Genomic DNA, 17,735 nt, shown 5'->3' with positions numbered 1-17,735 from the left:
CTCTGCCATCCTCTTAATCAAGAAAAGCAGCTGACAAGAAATGTGCTAAATATGACTAACAGGAGACTGCAGATAACAAGACTCAGTACTTTGCTTCCATGCAGAGAATACAAGTGACAAACCCTGGATAAATTCATTTTCCTTTCCATTTAAAAATACCTACCCATGGTACCAGCCAATATTAAATATGTCCTTTTCTGAAATCTATCATCAAGTGAAAAATAACTTAGGTCTACAGATAAGTAGATATCAGATTTAGTAATATGCATATATCCATAGCAGTAGGATATACTCCATTTTGCACTGTAACGCCTCAGTAACAATTCACAGAATAAAAGTTGAACTTTTAAAAAGCAAGTTTCAGTACTAACATTTTCAAGAGCGTATTGGTGTGTACTGCCATCCTATTTGATGGTCTGAATCTACTCACTGAAATCTTCTAGTAAAAACAGTAATACTCCGAGTCAGTAAATTCTGGAGAGTTCTTCTATGTCTATTTTATAGCAAACAATTCCTGGCTGGAAAAATTTGTGAGAAATCCTTTGGGCAAGAATTATTAGAAATATTCATTAATGACATTAACATAAATTTTCTGAATGGCATGAACATAAATTATTGTCTGCATTTTTCTGAATGTTTTTAAAAGACTGATTGCTCCCTCACTATATTATTAGTTTCATCACACATTGTTATTTAGAAGAAAACAATTTAAACAATCTACCAGCAGTAGCTACAGCTTTTTGTTGTTGCATTTGCTTCTGGATTTCATTACCCCTCAGTATATTGATTAGGTAGGAAATTTATAGTATGTGTTTTCTCAAACAAGAGTTTGAGAAAAATATCTGTCTCTTGAAGGTATTTACAAATACCTTAATAAAAGACCATGAAATATAATAGCAATGAAGAAGGTCATAACACTTTTTCTGCTGCTCTAGGATACATAGTAAATCTTTTCCTCATTTTGACAGGCCTTCCCATTCTGCGCTTTTTCTGTGCAATAACCTTTATAATTATTACTAATTATATCATGTAATGTGTATGTTAGCTTCAGTCCTTCAATAAACTACAATATTTGTAACACTGAAATCCCATTTTTATGAGTATTTTTCCTTCTCTATTTCCATATCAGAGCTTGACTTTTTTTTTTTCTTGTCTAATCCTTCTTAGAGCAGTCTCTTGTTGTTTTGGGTTTTTTATTAGTTCATTATATTTCTTATTTCAGCCATTGACAAACAAGTTGTTTCTTGTTCTCTAGAATGTAAACTTACTTCTTCTCCAAATTTTACCCCTTTTCACGCCTGAGTTATTAGCTGACATGTTTATTTTCCAGACCAGCTTTTAAAATTTGTTTTCCTTCCTTTAATTTATAAATGATATAATCAATTATTTATACATTACTTCCCTAGTGAGTCCTAGGCAGAATATTTGATTGTCCTCAGATAAGTCATGCCACAAGCAAAGCTCTCTCAGGCAGCTGACACCAGTTAGCCCAGCTAGTTTTTAACCTCTCCTGAGCCTTGACATGTCTAAGGCCAGACAACAACTGCCTACATATTGTATCACTCAGTGAATGAAACTGATGCATTGTACGAGCCCATTCACTCCCTTTTGCTGAGCTTGCATTGTTTTGCCTATTGCATACGCAGTCAGAAGATAGCCTGAGCAAAAAAACTGGCTATGAGAGAGAAATACAATCTAACTTCAGCTGTGTTATAGCCTTCCCTCAACATCAGCCCAGCATCAATAATTTGACGAGGGTCTAATTATCATGTTGGCTGGCTAAAATTTGAGTGGTGTCCACACAGTATTACAGAACTTGTGGAGTTTTTCCAGGCAGACTTATATACATGAAAATACTTTTGTATTCTGAAGTTAAGTACAAGCAAGAGATTTGTGCCCTTTCCATTGTTACTAATAATGACCCATAGCTGTTCATTTTTTAACTAAAGAGCTAGTTTTATAAGTAGATGACATACTGTCTTCTAGACTCTAATTAAAACTTATTTTTGGTCCTTAGGTGTAATGACTACTCTTCTGAGATGAGCTCTTAATTAATGCACAGAGATCCTGAAAGTCCCACCTCTCAACAGTAATGATTGACATCCAAGGATACATAAATTACACTAATTGAGCTCTCCATTTATACATTTTTCTGCAGCCAACTCATCAGAAAAGGTAGGAGAACAGACCTGCATAAGAAAAGTTATTTTGCTGTCATGTGTATTTTCCTGAGGGAGAAAATCTTGCAGAACTGTTGAACATTTATTTAGTATGGATGACAACTTTTCTCTTCAGGTTTTAGATGTAACATTTGCTTTGCTATGAAGATTAGCATTTTTAATTCAGAGATGTAGAGTTGAATAATGACACAGTGTTCACTATCAAAAACAAGAATACCTTACAAGTCGGTGGGCAATGCTTTGGATCACAAATGGTGTTGTATAGCAATATATACTTTCTGAACAGAAGTTGTTTGGTATTAAGATGAGATATTTCACTGTGTAAGTGGTGTTTTATCTGTAAATGTTCTCTTAATTTTGACCCACAGTCAGAAGCAGAGATTTTATACTATTTGTTAAGCAATCATTTATGTATAGGATTCAATGTAGTACTTCAATAATAAACTTTAATTTGCATTTAATTTAACTCTGTATTATTCTGGAGTCAGTTAAGATGAAGTCACTGAAGTCATTGAATGAAGTCCAGTATTCTCATCTGAGCTGAAGTCCATTGAAACAAAAAAATACTGATAAGAACATGGTGGGTGGAGAGGAACAAAAAGCACTGGAATGTATCAGAGAGATCTTTGGCAGAGGAATTACACTGCAAATGGTATATAGGAAATACTAGAAGCAGCCAAGGAAAAAAACTGGAAATGAGGCCAAACATATGCCTACGTGAAGATTTATCTATGTTTTAAACAGCAATCCAGGTTACAATAATAACAACTTATTTGGTCTCGGAAATCAGCTTTTGTGTGACCATGGTTTTGTTTGACTGTCTGGGTAACTTAGAACACTTTAAAATGAACTTACTTATTCCTTATTTATAGCTTTCATTTCTGGTGACTTGTAACAAATTTCAGTGAAAATGGAGCACTTGAAGTAGGCATCAGACTTTCATGAAAGATATCTGTCCAAATTCAGTGTTTATATTTTACATTTACCTAGTATCTATACTCTTTTCTAGAAATGGGTGCATTGGGGCGGGGGGAGAAATTTGAACATATTTCAGAGATGATGTTTTAGGATTCTAAAAATGAGCCAATGGTTTAATTGGCAGTGTTAAGTTTGAGGGCTAGAGGAATTACACTTCCTTGGGGAATATCCATACTGGAGAAGATTAAAGTATAAATGCTTATTAACATATCCTTAAATCTGGAATAGAAACAGATCTAGCTGTTTGTATCTAGATGAAAAGTGAACAGATCTATGGAAAAAAAATGTAAACATATATATGGGTGGACTTGGGACTGTTTAACTTCAGAGATGTTTTACTGCTCAACTGCAACACAAAGTCTATAGAGGAAGGGATTAAAAGGAAAACTAAAACCAGGATTGTGTAAGGCAGGTGCTGGACAGAGAGAGGTCCCATCAAAGCAATACACTGACTTTGCAACATCCGCTTTGTGTCCAACAAGGTTATAAAAATCTGTATTTCCTGTGCAAGACTACAGAAGGAAGCAAACTGGGAGTATGGGAGCAGAGTAACTTAGAGTCCAGGCCTTTGTATTTCTTCCAATAAAAATATGAGGACAAAATGAAACAAAACTTAAATTTAGAGTTAAGAGTACAGAGATATAAGTGGAGGCTAAGGAAAAAAATGGGAAATAAAGTATAAGAAAAGTGGCTATTCTAAATGCCTTTCATATCTAGAATAACTCCATACTTTTAGCATTAGTGCAAAACTATTAGATCTTTTATGAGGATGTAATTTCATCATCTTTGTGATACAACTCTTCATCCAAAGTAACCCATTGCAAACTTTTATATCTACCTATAATTTGTAATGTTACTGTGATTTCTGTATGGCATGTATGGAGACATAACATCTAGGTATTAAGTAAATTTTTCTCTTTATTGCTGGGCAGATGGAAAGAGTATGCACTCTAATTTGGCTACTTTAAGAAAGCTGAATTGTTTAAAACCCAAACAGTTTGGTAGAACCAAAATGTTTTAACTTGTTAAGGAGAACAAAGATGCTTCTGTACAGCATAATACAGCCACTAGTCTGTCAAGGTCTAGCTTTATTATCATGCCTTCAGAATTTGTGTATTTTTATACTTCTGAAATGGTAAAAGCTCACTGTAAGTTTCACTAGACTGTATATATGTGGAATATCTAATAAGAGGAAACATATGCATACATTCAGAGTGTTGGCAGCTGTTTTAAACTGTAGTTAAAATGTATTTTGTGCTAATTCAAAATAAAAGTTCTACCTGTAGCACCAGCTTTAAAGATCATAGCAAATGTCAGATCAACTGAGCCTCCTCTTATGATAATCAATTAGAAATTAATGATAGGTATTTCATTTTGAATAGCTGCAACAATAAATTATTCTCAGGGTAACATGGTGGAGCCTAGTCTCCTTTGGCTTTTGGAACCAGTAAAATAACAGAACATCAGTCAAGTTAATAAAGTGTGCCCTTATTACACATTCTGCATCTGTACATAAACTGCCAGCATATGATCAAAGACTGCAGCTGTTTCAGTTATATCACAGTCACATCATAGACATTTTATAGTTATAGCAGAGAGAGAGTTCCAGGGACAGCTCAGTCACCTTGCAGACATACAGAGTTCAGTGGAACCTCATTAAATTGCACCTTGATATTATATGAAACTGGTAGCACATCTATTAGGTATGGTGTATATATAATTTCTGTGTTAAAATTGTTTTGTATGCATTTTGTATGCATTGCCTGTATGTCTTCTCAAGAAATCCAGGCTTTTGTTCACACAAAACTTCAGAGTTCCATGTTTGCATATTTTAATTTTGGATTGGTAGTTACAAAAAGTAAAGGATTATTAATAGTCAAATGGCAGCATTGTATTGCATACTTTCAGGCCATATAAAGGCATTAATAAAGTACCTAATATTAATTAAAATAATTATAAAGTAAGCTGAAATATTAAAGTGGTTTTCATAGATGTTGACACATTGTTCCATTTCACCTCATGGACGAGTGTTTCACTTAAGTCAGTGAGTTTTGCCATTGACTTTTACAAAAGTAGAGTTTCACGCAGTCAATTTTTAGTAATAATCAGATGTGTTTTAATAACAGCTGATTACCTTTTCTATATTATCAGGTTTCAGTATGAGAAACATCAGAGAGGGAGGGATCTTAATAAGAAAGTGATTCAAGGAGTTATTCCTGAAAAATGTTTTAAGAATTACTTAATGTTGAACACAGAATAGCTAACTGCTACATTGCAACAAAATCAAACTGGCAACTTCTTTGTCTCAAATTTTAAAGACACTATAATCTCAGCCTCATTGTTGGTTTAGTTCCACATTAGAATTCAGCAAAATAGTATAACTGTACCATTTAGGTAGCTAAGCAGTACAACAAAATACAGGCTGCCAGCTAATCCAATATTTGAACCTTAGTATTTTTGCTAATTTTTGCAGGAATTAATTGTTGAAGCAAAATGAAGCAAAAAAGCCCAAGTTTACTTAAGGAACAGCTCTAACAAAAAAATACAACCTTGTGTTCTTAGCTAGTCTTCCTAAACCTATTCTTCACACTTTACAGATAAAGAAACATATGTGTATTTGTTCTGATAACTTTAAGTGCATATACAAAAAAGAATAGGTTGTAAAACTAAAATATGTTAGGTGGGATAATAATCTATTATGGTAACAGTCAAATTGCTTGTCATGTCATGAAGGGTTATGCTTTAATTAAGCAATAAGGCATGACAGGGTGTGAATTACAATGTAATAATTCTTGTCTAGTGTATTGTTAGGCAAGAGGCCAAAGGCCTAGTGCCACTGAATGCTGCAGGAATGAATTATTATGCTGTAATTTAAACAATGCAATATCATATTGCAATAACTGTAAAATATTACATTTTAAATGAAAGAAATACAAATTATAGTTTTTCTATACCTAATTACTCCCCCAATAAACTATTTCATTGCCAAGGCTACTACAGAAAAGAGAGGTTTTCTATCTAATATTGTATTTAGATTTAGATGGCAATTAAACTCTATGACAATTGTTTCTGGGAGATCTGAAGAATGCTATTTTGATACCATTTTTTCCTAAAATAAACAGAAGACATACAGCTCTGAGGAACAAGTGTTCCCTAAATTCTTTCTTTTCATTGGACAGAACTAGTGTACAACTCTTGAAGGAAGAGCTTTGTGAAACTCCTGTTATCTAGGAGCCTTGCATTTAGTGGAGGCTTTGTTGTTACTTTTACCTTTTGAAAGCACAATTTTTCTTCTTCCCATTCTTCCTTATTGACACCTTTTCAGAAGACACCTTATTTATAAAGCCCTTCAAATTCATCTCTCACACTAATTGTTTTTAAAAAAATTGTATTTTTTGTGATTTTTTTCCCTGATCATCAAAGAAGTCAATAGAAAGAAGACAAAAAGACAGGGTTGTGAGCGGTCCTATTATATTTCTCTGCTACAAAGCATAAAATCAAAGATACTGTAAATAGTTGGAAATGTTGAAAAAGGTTATGAGTTCTGATATTCTTCTGCATTTTCATTGGTTATATGACATAGATAGCAAAACCCATGTAGGTAAGTCTTAAAATGCATGATGTTTACCACTACTAAGAAATCATACCTTATCATCCATTTTGCACAGTTATTTCACAGTTTGCATGTCTGGAAAAGGTTCAGCAGGTTCCATGCCTTAATTGAGATGTGGGTGCAGTTTCTTTGAGAGAAATTGGAAGCCTCATGCAATGATGCATTTATTTGTTTGTAGCTGAACAACATCAGCCAGGTTAGTGGTCTCAAAAAAAAAAAAAAAAAAAATCCTCTTTCTTCTCAGTTGTGAGATTCAAGAGAACTGGATTAAAATGTGAGGGTTTTCTCATTATTTTACATTGCTTTTGTGGCAGTGATGTGAATCAATACAGCTTCAAGAAGTCACAGGTCTGCTGTACAGTATGTCTCCAATCTAAATCTCTGTGTTCCACGGGTTTTTTCAGTTGCATTTTCGTGTTCAATCTGAAGCTGACTATTGTTGACGCACTACTGAAAATCAGGTATGGGATCAATTTGCAAGTTGCTGTTTGACTCCTTAGTTGATTGAAGTTTATTGTCCTTAAGTAAAACCATAATTTGTCAGTTGACTTAATCACATTACACATAACATACTTCCTTTCAGTTTTACAATATTTACTATGGTAATGCTAGCAAACAATGTATAATACTTCATATTTTTTTATATCATCACTTCTGTACTGTAGTGTAGCTGTAGTAGTAATAATAGACCTCATGTAAGAAGAGAGTTAGTGTTTAGGTTGGCACATGAACAAAAAGACAATTTTTTTCTGTAACATTTGGATTACAGGCAAATTTGCCTTCAAAGGATTTTTTGTACACTAAGAAAATCTGTCACTATGACAGAGTTCACAGGAGAAAACAATTGGTTTGATTTTCACAACAGTTGAGTAGCTTCCTCTTCTTCCTAAGTACAATGCATCAAAAATAAAATATATTGCACTTCTGATATGGTGTACCACAGCCAGTTGAGGAATTTGCTTTTGGTTTCATAGTGATTAGGAGGGCATTTCTACTTGTTAGCTTTCAGCAAACAGTTGTCTTTAATCTGAGACTGCAGTACAGTTAAGGGTTCACAGTAATTATTCATCACTAAAACATTTTTACTGCCTGTAACTCCTATAAACTGATGTATTGACTCACTTTCTCTACTTTTGTAATACAACAATTTGTATTAATTGTTGTATAATTTTGTAATAAATTCAGCAGGAAAATAAAACAGCAACAAAAAATGTTCAGGGCAAAGGATAATAAACTGCCAGTTGAAGCTTCTGTTTTTCAACATAGTAATGCTTTTGAGATTTGATTAGCAATGACATATTATATGACAAAAGAAGAAAAAGGATTTAGAAATGGAAACTAAAAATAGTTGTGTGGTAATTTAATAACCTGGCAGATTTTATTCCATCTGTTAGAAGAGTTTGAAAGCCATTTCCTGCTGCCACTCACACCGCAGAAGCTTCAGAGTTCAGAGATGGAATCAAATACCTGATGTGAAAATCTGCTATTATGATTCATATCCAAAGATTCATATCAATATCCTTGCCTAGAATATTGTGTAGGGTTATTTAAAAAAGAAAAACTGAATCTAAAAGTCTAGGATTATTATTTATTTCATTGTCAATACCACACCTTCTGGCAGAAAGAGGACCAAAAATATTCATCCCTTTCAATTTGGTGAAAATTGGTGAAACTATTCTATGTGACTGGACAACTCAAGAAACCAGATTTCTCAGATAGGTGGTCCAGTATTCAAATTTCATTAATTTACTTTCAGGGTGACAGTACAGTGTTATATTGATCTGTGCTTTATTGCCATCCATAATTGATAAGTGAATTGGGGGAAGAGAACATCAAGTCAAATTATGTGGATAGAAGGTATGAAGAAGAACATGTGTAGTGTATACCTGTAGCTGATGAACTGGCCTTCCAACCTACCATAAATAAGTACTGGCATGCACTGTGTTCTGGTGATGGGTTAGCTGCAGCAACCCACGCGTATCTGTATACAGCTGCTTAGGTTCTATAATTGGTTATTTCTAGATTATACTTCACAGGTGTTTGAAAGATATAAGAAAGCATAAATTACTTTTTGTCTTTAATAACAGAAAATCTGTAACACTTCTGGTAATGTTAATCTAATTGACAGTATCAGACAGCATAGCTTCTCTTCACTGGGGGAGTAAGAACATAAGTTAGAATTGGACATGGGCGAGTGGTACAAGTTGCTCTAAGCACTATAAACTCTTTTTACACAGAAAAGGGTATTTTACATTTGGTCATTCAGGAAAAGAATCTAGAGGGAGCACTGAAGCTTTACTGGCAACTTGACCTTTTTATTTTCTTTTCTAAGCTGGCCAGAAGAAACACAGATAAGTGTGTTTATATCTGAAAATGTAAATATAATCTACCTTCCTGTTATATAAAGTTTTCATGGAAAATCTTAAACCCTTATGTAATGCACTTTCCACCCATTCACACATTTGCATGCTTTTTGCAAGTTTTAAAATGCTCTGGCCCAAGATTATATTTTATTTCACATGAAATCACTTCTTAGAAAAGAAAATGAAATAGTTCATTTTAATCACAATACAAAGGAGTACTGACAATTTAGCTGTTGTTTTTTCTTTATATTCATCTTTTAAAAAATTTCATCCGTAATTTTTAGGAACCTTTTCAGGTATATGACAGAAGCGACATGATTACTTATTAAGTTCTGAGCCCTATATGAGAGGCCAGTTAGTGTCATATCGAGTGCTGGTTCTACAGTATGGGCATTTCCTTAGACATTTTCAGAACTGGGCTGGAACAGGCATAGAAGGGTATAAATCCTTGTGCTACATTATTGATCCACCAAGCTATCTCCTCTGTCAGGATATATTTGTTTCCTACCTAGTCTGTGCAAAACAAATGTGATATTTACAAATACAGATCAATTGAAATAACACCGGTGTTAATGATTTTCACAAGCATAAGAAAATCTCTCATTGTAAAGTTTCACGCTAACCTCTTTTTATCAGGCCTAAGATCAGCCTGTTGGAGTAATTAAAACATAATAATACTAAATTACCGTGCTAAAGCTAAACTCACAGTGGGTTAATATGTTTTCATATTGAAATCAGTTTTTTTGTCCCAGTGAATAGACCTTGGATTTAGTAAGACCAGCTCAAGCAAACAGATCTGTTAATGTGCAAAGTGTGATTTGTCTATGTTATCTGGGCTTCTGGAGAAGGATGTGTAACTAGCTGTAAGCAAAAGGACTGGAAGAGTTGACCCATGTGCCCTTCAGACTTTAAGTAGAATATGGACTGCTGTCTCAAAAAGCGCATTCTTAAAACTAGCCTGAAAATACAGTTTTCCATATGGAACAGCAAAGTTCATACAGAGTTTCATTATATAGCTCAGGCATATATGAAGTTTTAATTAATTGGTGCTGATTTGTAGGAGGAAGGCTTAAGTTTAACCTTTCCTTTGTACAAGGCTTATTCTAAGAATTCCTCCCCTCACCCTTTGACCCAGCATTGGGACAGGTATACTATGTGATGCAATATTTACCTTTGTCACTTTATTTTGGCATAAACAAATGGATGCCAAATGTGACTCTCTTGCTTATGGGTCCACATTATAACAATGATTGCTAGAAAGAAATAACAAGAAATTCAGAATTTGAATACCCATTGATACCTGGAATCCATAAAGAAGGAATCTCAAAGAAAAATAAATAATTTAATATTCCTAATGATACAAAAGATATGACAATTAAAAAATTATCTCAGGCATTGCATTAGTGTTATTTATCTAATCTTTCTAGTTGCTTTCAACTGTGTATTAGATGATTGATCAGCTCAAAACAGATTTTAGCCTTTTCTTTTATAAAGCAAGGATTTTTTAGATCTATAACTGTGTGCTGTACACCCCAAGGTGGCTTGAACAGCCAATAGGAGTAATAAGGGTGATTAAACCTTGTCACAGGGGGTTAGATGTGGTGCTTTCTTCCCACATGACAGGCTGTGACAGTCCAACAGCACTGAAGCAGAACAAACGACAGTGGCAGTTTGCTGCAAGCAGTGCTACTGTCACATCTCCGGCTAGAAAGCTAAATGCTAGGTATTCAGCGCAGGGAAGTTTCAAATAGACGATGCAAATTCTGGTTTCAAAAATTTTGCTGCAAATAAGTAGTGACATGCATTAACTGCAGAGTGATTGTGTTGTTCCGTGAGTGATTGTCCACTGTCTGATACTAGCCACAATCATAGTTTATGTGTGACACTGTTGATCCATTTATGGTTGTGCTTAGCTGTTCCTGTTATGGGAAATCTGCCTTCTTTGAGAGAGCTGGCATACTAATGTAATTAGAATGATGGTTATCGTTGGTCTTTAATGACTGCATGTGTTTGTCACTCTGAATAACTATGTACCGGATGCTACAAAAACCATGTACCTGACTGAGCCCAGGATAAAATTGCATCTATTCAGATATATCATTCAAACTTTCATTCTGACTGTATGAAGAAAACAGAACAGTGAACGTTGACTTTTTAACAGATTCCTTAAAAGGCAAAAGCTAACCAAGAAAATGCACCCCTGAATTCAGTCTTTTCAAGTGTAGCATTCCAGGCTTTTATAGCTTAACAGTAAAGACAGATTTTAAAGAAAAAGGAAACTAAGCATCTTAGTAGTCTGCATAAGGGAGTGGCATACCATGAATATTTTGTTTTCTCGTTTTAAGCTGAATTTAGACAGTGTTCCAAACCCAGAAGAAGAGCAGTACTGTGAGTATTCCTGTATGTTATGTATTTAAATCTATAAAGACAGGTAGAAGGGGTTTGGAAAAAGTTCAAGAGAACCTCTACAAAGTCAATAGCGAGTCAATATAGATAAGAATATTTTCATTATTTCAATATACATCTTTTCTAACTAAAGACATCTTTTCTAACTAAAGTGTTATGCTTAGATTTCTTACTGCTCTCACAAAAACTAGCTAATTCTGAATAAATTCTGTCTTGAAATTTTCTAGTTCCTGTTTTTGCTATTAGCAATAAGGTTGGATGAAATTGTCTCACTTGACTATGGATGGTTAAGGAACTGAAGGTTACAGCAGTGTAGTTGAGCTTGCACAGAAAATGTCACTTCTAGAAGGACTAAACCCCCCCTTTTGTACTTCTTTATTTAAAATTAATCCCAAATTTTACCATTTCTGTTCAGAGGATATTTTAATCTTGGAAGATGTATTTTTCTAATTTTACTAGTCTTTCCTAAAAAGATAGTTAGCAATTAAACTTCTATGTTTCAGCACACTTTATTTTTTATTTCTGCTAGCTATAGATATTAAACGTGTAAGGTTTTACATGTGTTGTCCCATTTTCACATGTATTCACATCATGACTGCCCAAACAGGGACCTCTTTTTCAATTTTAAAATCTGTTAAGAAAAATCCTGTCTTATTAAGGCGAGAATCACCAAAGCTTATCTTAGATCTGGTCATGTGCATCCATTCTTCAGTGTGCTTCCCTTGCACTGCTGGGCACATTGCCTTCTGGCAACTCCTGAGCTCTGCTTCTCCATTATACCCAAAGCAGTAACAGCTGTGGTAACATTTACTGGTTGAAATACTGATATGACACTCCATTCTTTCAATACAGGGCATCTTTTTCACTCTATTCTCTCTCAGGCAAATTATGCAAGATTTTTCACAGAAGAGATCCATGCTGAAACACAAGTTCAGTTTCTCGGACATACCTGTCCTTTCCTCAGCCCTTTAGTGCCCTTGTTTCTGATAGGAATTGCAACATGCTGGGAGGGAAGGATTTATAGGCAAAAATGCCTGCGAAACTATATAGGGAGCATTGTTTCCATCTGGTGAACATTGTGTGGTTCGCCAGAGAAAAACTCAGATCCATCTGTCTTTTCTGGGTATGTCAGAAGAGGTTGCTCTCTAATAAATATTATCAGTGTTCTGGACAACATTGGGAGTGGTTATGAGATGAAGCAGGACTTTCACCAAGCAGTAGTAGCTCCTTTCGGAACACCTTTTCAGCTACCAGTGTCTTTTCTTCTCACTTGTCTTCCCAGATTTTTGCAGATCCTCGAAGGGTTGGCCAGGGAATGTCATAATCAAGTTAATACATGTCACTGAGCTAGGACTTCAGCCTCATAAATCAGAACAGGGGCTTACAAGACAGGAGGAAGATAATGGTTGCCTCAAAAATTGCACTCAAAAAAATATTAATGCCAATCTCAACAAGATTAACCTGTCTGCTTTATAATTTTTGTCTATGAAATAATTACCTAAAATGTAAGATTAGGCATTTGAGAGCCATTCTGCAAAAACAGATGTAAGTGTTGTATAAAAGAAGCCTCTTCTACACAAATGCCAATCCAGAGTATTTTCACAGAGCAGTAGAATTTCTTTAAAAAGCTGCAGTTTTTAAGCAAAAAGGCTAGAGGAGGTGACATCAATATCAATCCTAAATGGTTTTTAATTAGTAAAATTTAGTTAATAAAATTGACAGCAGTTGAATACAGAGTAATCATGTTTAGAAAGCTACTCAGCGGTTTGTTTAAAATAAGTCATTAAAGTCATGATTTAGATGTTCTGTCTTGCTTACCCACCACACAAGCAGTTAATACAAAACATTCCATTCTACTGTTATGAAAGAAAAAAATATTTTTTTTTAAAAGAGCTGTAAATTAGGTTGTGCTGGAAGCATCCATTTTCTTGCCTCCATCACTGCCAACTCCCACTGTTTTCTTTGATATATGATTTGCAGACTACTATTATTATTTATGTGTTTTACAATTACTACGAATGACACCTCCCCTTCCTCAGCCCTAAGCCACAAATTTGAAATGAATAAATGCTGTTTATTGTGACAGTCTGCCTTTTGTCTGTGGAACAATGACAAACTACACCACTGACAGCCAGTTGCTGTTTTTAACTACTGCTCTCGAGCTCAGTCTTTGAGCGTTCTTCAGAACACGACAACAGACAGTCTGGAATAAAATAAGTGAAAATGTATTGCATTTGTTTAGCATGCCGTGACACCATTGTCCAATGCATTGACTAAACAAGAATAAATTACATAAGCATGATAGGTTTTAGTTCTCTACATTTCACTGAGATTTGTACAACTGTGGTCATATCAAAATTAATATATTAATGCTTTTTAGTATTAATCATTTTGATATTCCTATAGAGAATTGCCTTCTGACTGAAATGAAGTGAGGAAGGAGAAATAAAGGGAGCACTTTTAATTATTTGTGAAATCTAAGAACATTTCTATTCACTCTGAGTTCTTCAATAGAGCTAAGGCAGCATGGAATGACTTTATCTGTATGAATTTTGTGAATGTATTCTGACCTGCAGCTAGTCAGTTTTTAAGAAATGTTAGAAAGAACTGTTTAATATCTAATTGTACCTAGCAGAGCAGAGTTAGTAAGTAAATCAGTTCTTATATTTTGACTAGACAGCTTCTATCTAGATGCAGACTTGTAAATATGCCCACGTATTTATTTGATGTCATTTTCTTTAAATCAGAGTTTGCACACAAATGTAGCATTTCTTCTTGAAACCAGATGTTATCCTTTTGTTTATGCCTCTTCCTCCCCTTACACACACCTGGTGCATATGTGTACATGTGCACACACACGCACACACACAAGCATACAACAATGCTAGTTTATAATCCTTTTTTCAAATGTATTTGTGTATGTTCATGTACATAAATGAGTACTGCACTGTTATTTTACTTAACTGTCTAAACACAACAACATCGCAAAGGATTTTCTGGCATTTCTATTATTGTCATAGAGTGTTGTGCTACTTTCAATAATGGAAGAGCAATGTCTAGTGTTTAACTTAAATATTTATTCAGTGCATAATGCTACACATGTCCAGTATCTGGCCAAAAAGGAATTTTTTCCTGAATTACATGTAGTATACTGATCAATATAGGTCTTTTAAAATTCCTCAGTTTATTTGTGGTGTTTTAAATTTCTTTTTCCTTTTTAATTTCTCAAATCAAAGATAATGGAGAGAATATGAGCAAATTCCAAGTCTGCATTAGCACTGCCAGCTTGTAGAAAATAAATTTCTAACTAAAAAGACATAATCTATAGTCTTTCTTGGAACTTCCCATAATTTCATACATTAAAATCTGCAGTTAATTTTTTAACGCATATCTCAGATGAATAATTTGCCTTCTCTTCAACTATCTATATCTGCTTTCTTATTGTCTTTTTTTTCTTCTTTGATTTTCCCTTTGAAGTCCCCTGTACCTGTTTTATTTCTTAGACTTCCTATCTCCTCCTTGCAGAAACACCTGGTTACATTCTTAATATAGTTTTCTCTCTGTTAAACAGTGGGACTAATTATTTTCTTTTTTTTTTTAAATACAAATAAAAGCCATGAAATAGGGAGCAGGGTAGCTTCAAAGTGCACAGATTCTTGTCCTTGCAACAGTCATTCCTCCAGGATTGCAATTTTTATACTAATACCCAGAGAAAACACTTGAAGAAAATCCATGAAGTAAAATAACTTCTTGTATATCTTTGTATACTGATTAATAGATAATATAAATTGATACTTAGTTCATCTAGGGGTCCAGTAAAAAGAAATAATATTCTTGTATTCTTGAAAGAACTGTTTTGTGAATACTTTTTTGAGGGTAAAATATGGTAAAGTACATTAAAATACAGTGTGGCAATATAAGCATGAAAATACTCATCTAACTGGCAAGAAGAGGACCTTGTATGTGTTTTGTGTGGGCAAGAAGTCAGAGTTGCAATTAGGTTCCCTTCCCAAAGGCTCAATCCACACTAAACTCAAAAGAAAAACTCTTCTAATTCCAGTCTTACTAGCTTAGCAGTTTTCCATGGTGTTGTACAGCATGAAATTAATGAGTGAATCACAGAGCATAACACATGAAATCAAGAACAGGCACATACATTCAGTAAAGCAAGCCATTTTGATATTCTCTGCTAGGTATTCTCATCCAATAGAGAACACTTCATCCTCTTGCATTGCCTCCTGGCTGCCAAATACATTCCTATTTGAACAAACAGCATTGTGCTCATTCATATAGGTTAAGTATCCTTCCTAAAGACATAAAGTGTGGTTTAGCTATTTCAGATAATATCTAGGTTATGGCCATTATCTAGCTATAATAAGCTACTTGCTATCAGTAGAGCTATCCAAACATTAATGAGTTCCTTTCAAATCTGGAGATTAGTTAAGCTTTCATGTCAGTTATTCACAGCTGGGTTTTGATTTATTTATTTTTTACTTTCACTATGAATTTTATTAAGATGATTCAGCAAAGTCTTCTCATTAGGCATTTCCTGTGTATTATAATTGAAACAGTTATTGATAGTTAAAAACAACAGAAAAAATGTTTACACAAGGACAATGGTTTATCTCTCAAAACCTTAATACAAAGCATGTAGCAACCACTGCTTGTGATATTTAAGATGAAAATCTAACAAACACATGTTCAAAATTAAATCAGTGCTTACTGTCATTTGAATGTATATAGAGAGATTGATAAATACTAATAAAAAGGTCAGTAAAGCATATGCAACAGGTACTTTACTGATCTAATGTAGCGATGAGTCTTCCTGATTGCTGGGAACTTCTGTTATCAATTACAAAAACTCCAGAAAAGAAATAGTTTGGCCTGCAATACAAACTGCCCGAATTTAAGCTTTCATCAGGAGTGTAACAGTGAATTCTAATTATCAGTAGATTCCTAATGTGATTTTACACATAATAATCTATGTAGATGTGACAGATTCATATGAACGTAAAAATTTACTTGGGTTATAGTGATCTGAATACCTTTGCTATTTCTAAAACCTATAGAGAATATGCAGTTTCACATATATGGAATAGCTTTAAAGTAGCTTGAAACAAGCTACAGTGGTGAAGCTGCTATTCAACAGAAATCTTTCTCATGATTGTGAAACTCTTTATTCGGGGTAGATGTAGTCACTTGCAGAATAACAGTCCAGGGGGATCCTTCTTCAAAAGCAGAAAGGTTGAGGTCCCTTCATTATAAAAGAGCCGTGTCTCTTCCCCATTACTCTTGCCCAATCATCCTAGCTGCAAAAGCCACAGCTATTTGTATTCAGCCCTCCTCAGCTTCTGTTTTCCCCTCTCTAGTTTAATTCATTGCAGAACTGGACAGCATGGGATCAATGAATGAATCCTATTTCAAGTGACAATACATTAATTTAAAAACAGGAATATACAGCCAATTTCACCATCTAGATTTGGTATTCTAATCTAATAGAAAAGCTTTCATGCACTTACATTGCCTCTTGGCAGCCGAAACAAATCTCCATCTGTGAGAATAGTACTGTGCCGATCATATGACTATGCTGTTTACACTTCAATTTGAATATATAAAGCTGGTTTTCAATTATAAATGTATTTCTCTTCCTTAAGTTTCCTCGAGCCCTGGGGTCACTAGAGACATAAACCAGGAGCAGTAACAAGGAAACTGTGAGATGACCAAAAAAGAGGCCATTAATTCAGACCCCTTGTGGTAACAGGCCAGTAACCATAAAATCATTCTCCTAAACTTGTCGCTTGAAGCACCCATACAGGTAGACTACATTGTATTCGCCATTACAAATTTTACTGAGTATTTTTTTACCCATTTTTTTTTCTTTTTTTCGTTTGCTACCATGGGTATTCTGTGAGTGCTACTCTATGCCTCACATTCATAGATTTTACTGGAACTTTACCATGCAAATCAACAACCAACAACAGCAGAAGAAATGCAGACAGCAGAAGAAATGCAAATATAGGATTTGACTTGTGACTACCAGACAGTCTAATTTTGCTGCAAAGTTGCCTCAGGTAACACATCAAGAGCTTGCAAAACAGTGTAGGAAGCACCTTCTGAACTGAATGTGACTATAATTAATACAGTCACCAAAATGACAAAAAGAAATGTCTCTTAGACCATTTCCAGTGTCAGTTT

At 34.4% G+C, this 17,735-nt stretch overlaps 1 protein-coding gene across 1 annotated transcript in view; it reads left to right on the top strand.

Annotated features, from left to right (window-relative positions):
* Positions 1-2,070: 2,070 nt before the first annotated feature.
* The window catches only part of TENM3 (teneurin transmembrane protein 3), a 642,124-nt gene continuing 626,459 nt past the window's right edge, over positions 2,071-17,735 (top strand). The window contains exon 1 of the mRNA XM_030043752.2: positions 2,071-2,175. The gene's annotated coding sequence lies outside the window, so the exon portion shown is untranslated. The remainder of the gene's footprint in view (positions 2,176-17,735) is intronic.

This window comes from Aquila chrysaetos, chromosome 1 (genome assembly GCF_900496995.4).
Source record: "Aquila chrysaetos chrysaetos chromosome 1, bAquChr1.4, whole genome shotgun sequence".
NCBI lineage: Eukaryota > Metazoa > Chordata > Aves > Accipitriformes > Accipitridae > Aquila > Aquila chrysaetos.
The sequence above is the reverse complement of the archived record's forward strand: the minus strand, read 5'-3'. Positions and strand labels throughout refer to the sequence as shown.